The following is a 12,020-nucleotide window of genomic DNA, read 5'->3' as shown; positions in this document are numbered from 1 at the left end:
GAGATTTTAAAATTAAATAGAAAGTTTGTTGACAATCTTACAACTAAAAGTATGCATTTTTTTTTTTTATTGCAGGGGGCCTAACTAGTTGCTTTGGGAGTGCTGAAGCACAGGAATCTTTCACCATTTTAGCAGGCTGAATCCAGGAGTTAATTTTCAAAATAATAGCTAGTCTTGGCTATGAACTCAACACCAACACACTAGGCTCAGTTCTTCTACAAAATGGAAGAAGGTTTATTCTACATGCTTATACTAAATAACAATTTCCGTGCTGTCTTGTGCACCGTGTGCCAATGCCTTCTAAAATCTACATTAGAACGCACCATAATTTGAAATATCACAAGATAGATCTGGTTAACAGAAAAGCAAAATGAAATACACTGAACCCCCCAAATGTCAGTTTCCACAATTCGAAATGGGGTTATAATGATAACCTACTTAATTGGAATGTTAATCTTAAATCATTAAAGTTTGTAAAATGCTTTGGTCTCCTCAAATGAAGGCATGACTGAATGGAAAAGCATTTTTAATAGACGTATTATCTTCATATAGATTCTTTTAGGAAATTATATGAGGCTTAATTAATATTTGTAAATGTCACTAAAACCCTTGTATTAAAGCTGCTGTGGAAGTAAAAAAATATTAGTATTATTAACTGTCTGAAAACCCAAAATTCAGTTCACAGATCAGTGCTGATGTCATGGGTGGTGGTCATCTCTGTATTTGTGTGATACCAAATCTAAAATAGGCATATATGAATTCCACTGACAATGCAAAAAAAAAGTATAAGAATGTTCTAAATAGAGAAAAATACAATTGGTAGAGAACGTAATGTTTTCTTTCTAGTCCTTCTGATTTATGTTGCACTAACATATGTAGTGATTATACACATTTTTAAACATACATTTATTTAATAATTGTAATGTTTCTTTTTGGAGCTGTTATGGTCTGAGACCACATTTGATTTACAAACACTTCAGTACACAGATTGTTTGTGATTAATCATACTGGCATCAGCACCAATCCAAGAACCATGCCAAAAGTGTATGCTTTTAAAAGCAAAAACAATAATTTGCCCAAGGTCAGACAGAAAGTCTGTAGCAATCAGCAATAGAACCCAGATGCCTTGACTCCCAGGACTGTGTTTTCACCACTAGATGATGCCACCCGCACATGCTGGTTGTTCAGTAAATACAGTCAGTACCAATCAATTTATTAGTTGTAACTCAAATGTTTCTGAAGTTTCTCAGCAGTTACAGAATACATTTGCATTCAGTCAAACCCTGCAACCACCTCCATCAGCACTGTTTTGGTTTCAGAGGCTTTCTTGGTACAGACATTATTAGGGTAGAAGACCAACAAATTCCAAAACATGTTTACTGAAGACTGTTGCTACATGGCCAGCAATCATGTGGTCACCAAAACCTTCAGTGGCACAATAAGATTGCCTGTGATGGACATAAATTGAATATACAGCCAGATCACATTAAGGACCTAGGTGGCAACTGATCAGCAAGGAGGCAACATCCCTTTGGGATTTTCCATGATGATGATGATGATTTACATTCAGCTTTTATGCACCCAAATGCTTTCTTACTTATTATAAAAATTAAAAGAAAGAAAATTATATATTTTATACATATCCAAATAACTATAAAAGTGTCAATGGTAGAAATCCCTTTGAATCACCACAATAAATACAGTTTTAGAGTGCATACATTGCATTATACTAAGTACAATAAAATTATTTTGAAGACAGATCTTTCATTTTGACACATATCACAGACTATTACTATCATCTGGGTTGACAGGTGGTAAGCGTAGAACATTCTACCAGAATAGGGAATGACAATTATTCCCGTGTACTTTAGCCACTCAATGTATTGAATTGCAAATAGCAGCTACATGACTTCAATACTGTCTTAAGATGTACAGATTCACAGACAAAATACAAGTGAAGAAAGCACTGCAAGAATCCAAATTCTTTTGGGCAGTTTTTCATTACAGCAACTATAAGAAACAGCAAGAGGAGGAATCCTCAATTCTAAGAGCACAATTAATTCCAACTAAAAATCCATTTCTTTACAACATTATAGCACAATCAAAAAGTGAATTTCTTGTTGTGCTAGCACAGCAGGATATTACTTGCATGCAAAGAAGCCAGCAGCCAGACCATGCAAAAATATATTCAGGTTGGCAAGTTTTAATGAAACTTCCTCCACCCCCACCCACACAGAAAGGAACTGAAGAGAAGAGTTAACAGCTGGTGAGTTAAACTGCAAATTTATTCATTTTATGATGCTCAATTCTGGACATCTGATGACAAAAAATTAAAGAAGCTGTCAAGAGGACTTGATGTATCTATAGACTAACAACAGGATACAAAGACTCTCACCTCCAAAACCCTAATCCTGCTAACTTACGCAGATGCTTAACCATGAGTAGGCCAACTGAAGTTAATGGGACTGGTTGTGGTAGTAAGGTTATGTACATTTATAACTGTTTGTAGGATCAGGTACTATGTCACTATTTTGAACTTGGCCCAAGTTGGTAGGCTGTGTAGGGGCTCACGTAAACTCAGTAGATGGTTTCAATCCAGGTACTATGCATGAGTATACAATGATTGCAACCTGGCTGTCAGTCTCATCAGGCTGACCAAGCATTAAATTGGCCTGGAAAATTACCCTAAAGGTAAAAGGTTAGTTAATCTTAGTAGCTCACCTGAGATAAGGCACTTAAATAAACAGCAATGGGTACAGTATAAACTCTTGGTGTGGTGTACATTCATTAATTCTCTATCTAAACATTTCAGAAAAGTCTGAAATATCTGTGGAACATTAATAAAATCACGGTTGGCAAAATGAAAATGAATTACCTTATTCTGGGGAGGAAACTATTCTATTCTAGGTGTCATGAATTTAAAGCTCCACTCCATCACACTTAGATGAATTAATTTTATCACACTTAGTTTTATGTAAAAAGAAAAGGAGTACTTGTGGCACCTTAGCGACTAACAAGTACTCCTTTTCTTTTTGCAAATACAGACCAACACGGCTGCTACTCCGAAACCTTAATTTTATGTGTGAGTAGTCCAGTTGTGTATACCCGTTAAGTTTTTGCAGGATCCAGATTCAATATTTTTTTAAAAAAAACTATACAGAATGCATGAAAGTTTAACTACCTTTACTCATTTCAATGATAATTTTTGTCTTAACCTTGGAATTAAATTCATCTACAAGTACTTCATATCTAAAAAGGCCAAGGTTTTAAATTTTCTTAGATATCTATCTATCTATCTATATCTATATCACTCTTCTCTCATTTTGTCAATTCTCAAATGCCACCCTGGGTCATTTGTCTGTCTTATCTCCTATTGCATCTTATCATAAACCTATGGTGTGACCTCTCTAGGGCAGGGACTGTCTTCTTGTTACTTGTTTCTATAGTCCTAATACAATGGGTCTTGATTGGGTCTTATGTACTACCGTACAACAAATAAAGATAATAATTCACTGAACACTATTGCCAAACAAATACCAAATCAATCATAAATAGACTTTCTAAAATTAGGACCTTACTTGCTTGCAAAACATTCATAAAATATTAGCAGCCCGGACAAGATCTACACCTTAAAACTTTAATCATGATAGCAAAGATAATGAAAAAGCTAAAGATGGATATTTTACTCACCCCAGCTGTGTGAGTGAATAGAATTATTAAAGTCATACATGTGCAGACTACTATAATTTTTAATATTAATATGAGATTAAGGCTGAACATACCTGCTACGGTTGCTTACATGAGAAGATGAATTATTTCTAGTTTCTCATTTTATAAAATCACTTATATAGCATTAATTTTAGCCAGCTTTTAAAAGCATCTCATTTCTGTAATGAAGAGTTTTTTCCTTGATGATGACTTTAAAAATCTCACTTTCATTTTTTCTCAAAAAACCTTCCTCATTGAAGGTGTCACATGAAGTACAAGTTACTCAAGGCAGTTATGAAACTAGATTTAAAACTCCTTGCTATTTCCTAAGATTATCTTGCCTTCTATTATGAAAGGAATTCATAAAACAATAGGGATCATGTTATGATGACTTTTCTTGTACAACTCATACACATTTCCCTAATCAGGAGTTATTTTTAAAGCTACTAAATTTCTTAGAGAACTTCCGAGAATTTAGAAATCAAAAGGTACTGTATCATATAAGCAGTCACCCTATACTGTTATCTATAGAGTGCCTTAACGTACATGGGTGTATTACACAAACATACGATGACAATTATCATCATCTTTCTTTCTATCCTGAAACTTGTGGAAGGAGGAAGAAGTGGAGGTTCCCTCTATTCATGAGTGATATCTAAAGCTATCAGTAATTCCTAAAACAAGATCACAACATTCATTGACCAAAAGGTGCTACCATAACTCAGTTTACTGAATTCATTTAATCTCTAACCTAGTCAGAGGCTGTGCTGCTGTAGCAAGATCTATACTCCAAGGTTCTGATCTTGCAAAGAGTTATACAAGTGCTTAACTTTATGAACTTCAGTCCTGTTTACTTCAGTTAGGTTACATACCTGCACAAATTAAGCATGTGCATAAATCTTCACAGGAATAGATCCTAAATCTGCAAATAAGTCGCCATCATTTGCAGTCACCCTCTTGTTCATGTTCCTGTCCTAACACACAGGGAAATTCCTCCCATGGGGAAAAAATTCTAAAAGATACAACAGGCAATGAGCTCTGTGTTGGCTGACATCTGACCCGCATGAAGTGTCATGTAAATCCACCAAGTGCTATGTGGGTACAAGCATCTGCTTTCACAACAATAGTTTATAGAGGAAAACAATGGCTATGAAATCCTGAAATCTGGATGGAGAGGAATGAGTTCCTGATTGGCATCAAGTCACTACCAAAAGTTACTAATTCCTAAAGACTACCCTGTAACAGGGGATTTGCTTTAAATGAGTAATAGGTGCCATCATACCCCATTAAGTGATTCTATAATTAGGGCCCTACCAAATTCATGGCAGTGAAAAACACATCATGGACCATGAAATCTGATCTCCCCTGTGAAATCTGGCACTTAGTTGAGGCCCTAAGCAGGGCTCCAACTGCTAGTCCCGGATGGGGATGGGGAGGAACAAGACTTCCTCTTCCCCTGAAGGGGCTACTCCTGGGATGGGTCAGACCCACCTCCAGAATCTCCCCCAGCTGCAGGAAGCTCCGCGGTTCGAGCTGTTACCTCTACCCCCGTGAGGCAGGAGACTGCTGGGAAAACCGGACATATGGTAATCCACCCCTACCATACCCTGAGATCCTCACTTCTATGCTGCTGGTGGTGGTGGTGCTGGCTTTAGAGCTGGGCTCCTGGTCAGCAGCCTTCCTCTCTGGTTGCCCAGCTCTGAAGGCAACACCCCTGCCAGCAGCCGGGCAGAAGTACAGGTGGCAATCCCATGACCTGCCTACAATAGCCTTGCAACCCCCCCATGCTGCCTGCCTTTTGGGTCCCACGGGACCACCAGGGTTACTAAATGGTGAAATTTCAGACATAAACTGAAAACCTGAAATTGACAAATTTTAAAAACCCCTGTCCATGAAATGGACCAAAATGGAATTTGGTAGGGTGTTATCTATAATACTTGTGGTGATGGAAAGTATCCACAACTCATATAAAACCTGGTACCACTTGTAAATCTGTTTCCCCTCCACAGGCATTATATTCCAATATGCAAAAAGAATGCCCCTCCCAATATTGTAACCACATGTTGTACTCATGGAAACTCACCTCTCACTGAGCCCAATTTCTAGAAGAGTACTAATTCATAAAGGAATATAACTGTTTGGAAAGTGAAAGCTGTAACACAATTAACTGAATGAATAAGGTCTGGTGACAGCAATGAGTCTGCAACTCAGCCAGATCCTGAACCCCCTGACTGGGGCAATTCCAAGAGGACGTTAGCAAGCGTCTGCAACCCACTCAAATCCCCTGAAATGACACAGCTGACACCCAGCTGAGCTGCAAGGGGGTGCCAGGCAGCCCCTGTATCGTCTTCGCCGTCCCGTCCCCCCCAAGCTGGGCTCACGCTGCGGGGGGGCAGGATTGCCAGGCAGAGCCCAGCCCCAAGGGGAGCTCGTGCTGCGGGGAGGGGAGGTGCCAGGCAGAGCAAAGCCCCGGCGAGGGAGGTCACACTCGGAGGAGACAAAGCCTCCTGCACAGAAGTGGGGGTCCCCCATGGGACTAGGGCAGTTACCCCTCCCCCCAAGTGAGGCACTCACCTGTCCAGGCAGGACCCGATCTTGCCGCAGTCTGTGGTGTGGTGTGGTGTGGTGTGCGGCCCGGCCCTGGCCCCTACTCGCGGGGATGGGGCTGCCCAGGGCTCTCTGCCCCCCGCTCGGGTGCAGTAAATCAGCTGACAAGCTCCAGCCAGCCGCCGTGACTCCCACAGCAAGTGTCGCAAAGCCTCGCCGCAGTGACTGACGGCAGGTTGAGGAATCGGCGTAACTATGGAGACCACAGCGGCGTGACCCCCCTCCCCCTTTGGTGGACGGGCGGAGCGTTACGGCTGCAGTGCTGCGTGGGGGGGTGTTTGGAGGGTGTGGCTGGGGCGCTTCGGCCTCCGGAGCGCCCCGCCTTGGGGAGCGGGCGGCCTCTGGGGCGGCAGGTTGCGGGGGATGCCTGGTGCAGGAGACAATGACAGTCTTTGGAGAGCGCTTTATATTATGTGGTCATTGCGTTCTCACAGAGCCTAGCAACCTAGTCATGGGCTAAGCTAAGTCAGGAAAAGGTCCTCTTATCTCAGAGTGTCTCCGCGCCGGGAGTTCCTCTGGGATAACTAATAGCTATCGAAAATAAACGCGTGTTTGATAATAGGCTCTTCAGTCTAGCATAGGAAGGGATAACACGCTCTGATGGTTGGAGCTAGACAGATTCAGACTGGCAATATTGAGGTGTAAATTTGTAATGGCGAGAGTAATTACCTATTGGAATAATTTATGGCGTGTGGAGGTGGTTTCACCACCACTGACCATTTTTAAATCAAGGTTGGATCTTTTTATAAACCATTAAGAATGTTAAGGGTGGGGGAAGAGTTCTGTTTCCTGTGTTATAGGGGAGATCAGACTAGATGATCACAGTGTTCCCTTCTGGCCTTGGAATCTGTGAACTAATAAATATTCCAGAATAACTAATAATTATTCCACAAGAGCTAGTTCAGTAAATTTTAAAGTGCAGACAAGCTCTAAACTCTGGAGAGTTAGGACAGAGTGCCCACCCATGTGGGGAGTAACTACTTTGTGGGTATTGTAGTTTATCTATGAAGAATATGTGTTTGTTAAAGTACCTACGGGGAAAATACTTATTAGAGAGTATGGGCGCCTGATGATAGTTCCCAGTAACTTCCCGAACTCCGTTTTTTGGGGGGAATACTTGCTACTTAACAGAGATGTTGTGCGAACTAATAAATTAATCTTTGTAAAAATGTAAAGAGCTACCTTAAAGTTATTTTTATAACCTGTAAGACAGTACCTATAAGAGTATTTAATGATTGTAAATTGAGCATGCAATAAAACTGGTGGTCGTCCCATTCCAGGGTGCAATTCAGACTAGTGAGGGGTTGTGTCACCACCTACCCTGCATCCTTGGGTGCCTCACAATGCTTTGCTGCTAAAGTTCCCAAACTGGGCCGCTCACAAACAGCATGCAGGTCGCACCTTGGGTATCTGTATAACTATGGCCTGTCAGCAGCACTCTGGTCACACTCTGGCTTCCACCAGCCTTGGTTACCACTTGCAGAGTGACCCCAACACTCCCAGTCCTGAATTTTTGAAAAACATTTGTTCCGCCTTGTTCATCCCTCTCCTGGACAGTTCAAATATTAGAGTTTCCCTTGTAAGGGGCCAATATTCAAGTGGATATTTGAGTGGAGGATATTCGAGTGGAGGTACTCAGTTCAGTTTAAACACAACACTGGATTAGTTCTGATTCAAAAATAAAACGTTTAACTTCAAAGAGAAAGATTTTAAGTGAGTACAATTATAAGGTATTAAAGTCAGAAATGGTTACAAGAGAAATGAAGATAAAATGCTCTCTAATAGCTAACACTCAACAAACTAGACTTGGTTCAAGGTAAAATCCTTACCATATATTCCTAGTGACAGGGCTGACCAAGTTCCAAAGTCCATTCTGACACTCTGTACCTTGGGGGGCATTTACCCTCATATTCCTCGTTTATATATAATTGTGCTATTGCATATAAAGCAGGCCACGTGAATTATCAGGGGAAAGGTTATGATCTGCTGAAAGTCACTGTTCTGTTAAAATACGTGTATCATTAATGATTTTGAAGTTATGAGAATTGTGTTGTATGGTTGTCACTAAAATATGCTGTGGGTTGGAAAGCATCCAGATACTAGCTCTCCGGAGACAGTGCCAAGGAAAGTAACCAACATCCGGATGGATGTCAAACAACCATTAACAGGCGGGTCCAGCATGGGAGCTACAATTCAATGACTCACCTGCAAAAAGCCACACCAGGGGAATTGCTCAACCTTGCCTAGGGACTCAACAACGCCCACCAGAATGCTTAGACTTGTGTTCTCCAAGCTCATCGGACTGAGGGTATAAAACAGAACACAGGGGTCCCATGCTTGGCCTTTTCTCCTCTCCCCCATCTATGCTGCAAGCAACAAAGACACTTAGAAGACTGAAGACTCCAACAGAGAAGATTGGCCCAGGTTTAAGGGACAAACCTGTATATTAAGGACTGCAATATTCAGTGGGGTGAGAAAAACTGCTTAATCTAGATGTTTCCCAGTTTGATAGGGTTGAGAGTTTAGACTGCATGCTTATATTTTCTTTTCTTTTGGTAACTAACTCTTACTTTTTTGCCTTATAATCACTTAAATTACTTAAAATCACTTAAATCACTTATAATCACTTAAAATCTATCTTTTGTAGTCAATAAATTTGTTTTAACAGTTTATCTTCACTGGTGAATTTGCCTGAAGTGTTTAGTAAGGCTGTTTGCTCAGGTTTACAAAGGCTGGTGTATATCCACTTTCCATTGATGAAGAAGTGAACCAAGGTACAAGGCTGGGAGCTGGGAGGATTTGGCTGGTGCCTTTCTCTGTGTGATTCATGAGTGACTCTGGGAGCATTCATGCAATCTAACTGGGTGTGGGGCTCCACATGCAGTTGTGCTGAGTGATACTGTTTGAAGAAGAAAAGGAGTACTTGTGGCACCTCCTTTTCTTTTTGCGAATACAGACTAACACGGCTGTTACTCTGAAACCTGTTTGAAGAAGGTGAAAGCATGAAGTTAAGTAAAATACTGACTAAATTTGAGGAACATTGCATGCCAAAAAGGAATGAAAACTTTGAGAGAGACAATTTTTTTACATGCATGCAAAAAACTGATGACACCTGTGACAAAGTGGGAATATTCTTAATGTTTTGTCTGAATACTTGTGCCTCAATTTCCCCTATGTGTTACTCAAATATCTAGGTTGTGGGACAAGGGTGTATGATTGTTAAAGAGACTCCTAGAGGGCAGGAGTCCTGCCATCTGGCTGCCTGGGCCCAGACAATGGCTGACACTCTGTGTCCTGGCAACCAGTGGCCGGGGCCCATCCTCTGCAACAGCCAGCTGGAGATGTTGGAGAACACAGAGAGAGGTGGAGGAGAAGTGACCTGTTTGCCCAAGAAAGAGACAAAGGGATGAAGGTGGGGCAGCTAGGTGTGATTGAGGGTGGGCTGCTGAAAGCTGGTCAGTCTGCTGTTTGGGGACTCAAGTGGCAAGGAGTCCAGGGCTCTGGATTCCCCCCACCCCAGGATGGTCTTTGTGAATGTTCCTAATTTCTGTGCTAACAAGATCTGTTCTATGCTGTGTTCCCAATGACTAACAAACCTTCTGTTTTCCAACCTGGCGGAGAGTCACTGCTGATTATAAAGTTGGGTGCATGGCCCCTTTGGGGGGCATGTAAGGCTTCCCCTGGTGTCCCATTCAGGTGGACTTATTGCAGGGAGCTCACAGTGTGAACAGGAGTTCTGAACACTCCAAGATCAGCCCCAACAGGTGCTGAAGCCAAGGAGGCTTGCCCTAATGAGAGTGTGCCCTAAGGGGAGACACGCTACAATAGGGTCCTATCTGACTTCATTCAGAGTGGTTCCAGAACACCGAGGCTGTGACTCCGAGCAATAAGGCACAGAATTAAGGAAACTCAGTCAAATCTGTGACTTTGGTGAGCTGACAAATTCTCTGGTCAGAGGTAGAATCATTGATGGCATGAAAGACAATGTGTTAAGAGACAGACTACTCTATGAAGGATGCTTAACTTTAGAAAAAGCTCTCCAAATATGTCGGGCAGCAGAAACTGTGAAAGCACAAGCCAAAAGGCTGAGTTCACTAGAGTGGTTGTCAACTTACCTTGAGAAGGTTCGCAGAGGTCTTCCAGGGAGTAAATCAACTCATCTAAATATTTGCCTAGTTTTACAACAGGCTAAATAAAAAGCACTAGCGAAGTCAATACAGACTAAAATTTCATACAGACAAAACAAGAAAGCAATTTTTCCGTAGTAGTGTGCTGTGACACTTTGTATTTTTATATCTGATTTTGTAAGCAAGTAGTTTTTAGGTGGGATGAAACTTGGGGTACACATGACAAATCAGACTCCTGAAAGGGGTTGTGTAGTCTGGAAAGGTTGAGAACCACAGCTCTAGAAGGGGTTATCCTTGTATTATTTATAAAAGAATATAGGTAGAATAGGTCGAATCAAAGAATGAAACCCCTCACTGTGAAAAGCACGGAGTACACATGGTAATGTGGGAGGTGTGGATCATAGCATGGTCCCAAACCATGTGTTACCTTCAGGAAACTCTGTCATAAACGTGGGGGAAATAATCATTTTGCAAAATGCTGTACATCCCAAAAGCAGAAAAGTCAAGTATATTCAGTTAAAGACAATCTGGTTAAGGAGTTTTTCATAATTGTACTGGGATCTAGCAAGTCTGATGATAGGGACTGAATACTGCCTATGACAGTGAATGGAACAATTTTTTTCACTGAAACTGGGCATAGGAGCTCAGGTTAATATTCTGTCTGAACAATATTATGAGATTATAAGATTATAAGACCAAAACTGGGACCAACAAAAATAAAAGTAACTGGTTATTCTGAAACAAATATACCAGTGAAGGTGGGGTGCATTGCTAGCATCAACCATATAAACACTATGTACAGGCTCCCTTTCATTGTAGTGCCAAAGGAGGTGACATCAATTTTAGGCCTGGCTGAATGTGAGAAATTCAATCTGGTGCTCTCCCTACAAGATCATACTGAACCTGGCTATGAGACACTGTGATGGGGCGTACTCGCCCGCACTGGACAGGGAAAGATTAACCCTACTGTGATGTTGCACCCCATAATGCTTTATAGAAATATGCTTATGCATGCAAATATGACATAACTGGAATATGTTTTACGCTAGATATGCCATGTAGCATATCTTTGCAAAGGTTAGGAACTACTCAATATATTCATCCTATTTATATGCATGTATCATTTTTATATCTGAAGTTATGAGCGTTGGCTCTATGCTTATGTTTAAAGTGTTTGCTGTAGGAAGCTGTCATAAATATAAAGGGAAGGGTAAACCCCTTTAAAATCCCTCCTGGCCAGAGGAAAAATCCTCTCACCTGTAAAGGGTTAAGAAGCTAAAGGTAACCTCGCTGACACATAACCAAAATGACCAATGAGGAGACAAGATACTTTCAAAAGCTGGGAGGAGGGAGAGAAACAAAGGGTCTGTGTCTGTTGGTATGCTGCTTTTGCTGGAGATAGACCAGGAATGGAGTCTTAGAACTTTAGTAAGTAATCTAGCTAGGTATGTGTTAGATTATGATTTCTTTAAATGGCTGAGAAAAGAATTGTGCTGAATAGAATGACTATTTCTGTCTGTGTGTCTTTTTTGTAACTTAAGGTTTTGCCTAGAGGGATTCTGTATGTTTTGAATCTAA

General features: G+C 41.1%; 1 protein-coding gene across 1 annotated transcript in view; it reads right to left on the bottom strand.

Annotated features, from left to right (window-relative positions):
* The window catches only part of WDR7 (WD repeat domain 7), a 370,274-nt gene extending 363,866 nt beyond the window's left edge, over positions 1 to 6,408 (bottom strand). The window contains exon 1 of the mRNA XM_077816698.1: positions 6,283 to 6,408. The gene's annotated coding sequence lies outside the window, so the exon portion shown is untranslated. The remainder of the gene's footprint in view (positions 1 to 6,282) is intronic.
* Positions 6,409 to 12,020: the final 5,612 nt, after the last annotated feature.

This window comes from Eretmochelys imbricata, chromosome 5 (assembly GCF_965152235.1).
Source record: "Eretmochelys imbricata isolate rEreImb1 chromosome 5, rEreImb1.hap1, whole genome shotgun sequence".
Classification (NCBI taxonomy): domain Eukaryota; kingdom Metazoa; phylum Chordata; order Testudines; family Cheloniidae; genus Eretmochelys; species Eretmochelys imbricata.
Note: the sequence above shows the minus strand (reverse complement) of the source record. Positions and strands in the feature narration are given on the sequence as shown.